The following is a 2,827-nucleotide window of genomic DNA, read 5'->3' on the forward strand; positions in this document are numbered from 1 at the left end:
TCTGAGTTGGCTGGTAGAACAATTAGCTTTCCTTAGGGCATGGGTGGATCACCAAGTCAGGCCTCCAAGCAGGGGTTTCCTGTCACCAAAGCCACACAAATGCAAATCAATTTTTCATTAGGAGAAAATAAAACTCACAAGTGACATCAACTGAAAAATGTTCTTTGAGAGTAAGTTATTCCCATTTAAAGCTAAGCACATGACAGCTGGTGACTTTTAATGGAAAGTAAAATTTGTTGGTCTGAATTACTATCAAACCACTTGAGAATTTGTGTTTTTAATTTTTCTTTTTGGAGAAAGGCAGTGCTTTGGCGTCCAGAAGAGCAGAGGAGGAATGGAAAGATCTAGTCTTGTCTCTAATTGTGGCCTTAAAAGACCCTGGACAATCTTTGGCAAAATCATGATACAGCATCTCTAGGTACATTAATTTCCTTCACCCTTTACTTAAAGCTCATTTAAGAAGCTGGTTAGAAACAAACCTCTCTGTCCTAGAATTCATTTGGGCTCTGTACCAAAACAGTTGTATGTGTCCCAAAACCCGTCTACCATTTCCCCACTTAATCTGGTACAAAAGAACCCAGTGGTATTTGCTATGGACTGAATGTATGTGTCCTCCCCAAATTCATAGTTTGGAATCTTACTAATATGATGGTAGTTGTGGAGGAGCAGCTTTAGGGACGTAATTAGGTTTAGATGAGGTCATAAGGGAGGGGCCCCTGTGATGGGTTTAGTGCCTTTTTAAGAAGGGGAAGAGACTAAGAATGGAAGAGACTCACCCTCTCTCTCCAAGAAGAAGCCCACTGTCTGCCAGCCAGGAGGAGAGCTCTCACTAGAAATAGAATCTGCTGGCACCTTGATCTTGGACTTCTTGGCCTCAAGAACTATAAGAAATAAATGGACGTGACGACCGCGCGCGCGCGCGCGCGCGCTCGTGCCCGGCCGCTGCGGGCTCGGAGGCCGAAGAGAAAAGACGGCGAGGTGGCTTCGGCTGTGTCCACAGAGCACAGGATGATACAGCAATGGAGGAGAAAATAATGCAAACTGGCTGATTACTCATGAAGATGAGATTTTATTTTTGTGGCAGGCATCTGTGGGGTCTGTAATAGAAATGATGGCTGGCTGTGGAGAAATTGATCACTCTATAAACATGCTTCCTACGAACAGGAAAGCAAATGAGTCCTGTTCTAATACTGCACCTTCTCTAACTGTCCCTGAGTGTGCCATTTGTCTGCAGACATGTGTTCACCCAGTCAGTCTGCCTTGTAAGCATGTTTTCTGCTATCTATGTGTGAAGGGAGCTTCGTGGCTTGGAAAGCGATGTGCCCTCTGTCGACAAGAAATTCCCGAAGATTTCCTTGATAAGCCAACCTTGTTGTCACCAGAAGAACTCAAAGCAGCAAGCAGAGGAAATGGTGAATATGCCTGGTATTACGAAGGGAGAAATGGGTGGTGGCAGTATGATGAGCGCACTAGCAGAGAGCTGGAAGATGCTTTTTCCAAAGGTAAAAAGAGCACTGAAATGTTAATTGCCGGGTTTCTGTATGTTGCCGATCTTGAAAATATGGTACAGTATAGGAGAAACGAACATGGACGTCGCAGGAAGATCAAGCGGGATATAATAGATATACCAAAGAAGGGAGTAGCCGGACTTAGGCTGGACTGTGATGCTAATACCGTAAACCTAGCAAGAGAGAGCTCTGCTGATGGAGCGGACAGTGTACCGGCTCAGAGCGGAGCTTCTGTTCAGTCTTCTTCTGTGAGGCCCCTGACGTCAGTAGATGGTCAGCTAACAAGCCCCACCACGCCATCCCCTGATGCAAGCACTTCTCTGGAAGACTCTTTTGCACATTTACAACTCAGTGGAGACAGCATAACGGAAAGGAGTCATAGAGGGGAAGGAGAAGAAGAGCACGAATCGCCATCTTCAGGCAGGGTACCAGCACCAGACACTTCGATTGAAGAAACCGAATCCGATGCCAGTAGTGATAGTGAGGATATATCTGCGCTTGTTGCAAAACACTCCTTGACCCAACAGAGACTTCTGGTTCCTAATCCAAATCAGACAGTATCTGATCGATCAGGAACTGATCGATCAGTGGCAGCGGGTGGAACAGTGAGTGTCAGATCTCGAAGGCCTGATGGACAGTGCACAGTAACCGAAGTTTAAATAAAAAAGTTTTCAGATCCATGCTCAAGATGAAAATGGTTATCTGTAAATTTCTGCCCACGTAACATTATACTCATCCCTAGTAGTGCATTTTGGGAGTTGGGGTGGGAAAGGGTATGGGAAGGATAGACCTGTAATTAAAATGTCTAACACAAAAAAAAAAAAAAAAAAAAGAAATAAATGACTGCTGTTTAAACCAGTCAAGCTATGAGGAGCTCTGTTACCACAAACTCCAGGGGATCAGCTATCTGTATACTTGAGCTGCATCAGACATAAAAGAACCATGTGAGACAGCCTCTGTATGACCAAATTTGTTTCAGGCCAATATAAATTCAGTTCCTCTTTCCCTCCAGAGTCTTCTAGCACTTTCAGATTCTAACACACATTTGCTATCTTTGTGGGCAGTATAGAGAGCACCTCCAGAATCTGGGGACATAGTCAGAAGAAGTCAGGGACTGAGGAATGCTACTAGAACCATCATAATACACCTGAGATTAACTACTTGCAGATGTGACCTGAGGTAGGTTTTGCATATGCATTGTTGAGGATTTCATGGTTTGCTACATTAATGTTAGATAACTCAAAATTTATTGGAAAATGGAATTATATAAAGACAAACTAGATTATAATAAGGCCATGTTATTTGAAGAGAATTAAATG

The 2,827-nt window shown here is 43.7% G+C and overlaps 1 pseudogene; it reads left to right on the forward strand.

Moving 5' to 3' along the window:
• Positions 1–905: 905 nt before the first annotated feature.
• Positions 906–2,188, forward strand: LOC139037452 (E3 ubiquitin-protein ligase RNF146-B pseudogene; annotated as a pseudogene).
• The last annotated feature ends 639 nt before the right edge of the window (positions 2,189–2,827 follow it).

Source organism: Odocoileus virginianus, chromosome 11, assembly GCF_023699985.2.
Source record: "Odocoileus virginianus isolate 20LAN1187 ecotype Illinois chromosome 11, Ovbor_1.2, whole genome shotgun sequence".
In the NCBI taxonomy this organism is placed as follows: domain Eukaryota; kingdom Metazoa; phylum Chordata; class Mammalia; order Artiodactyla; family Cervidae; genus Odocoileus; species Odocoileus virginianus.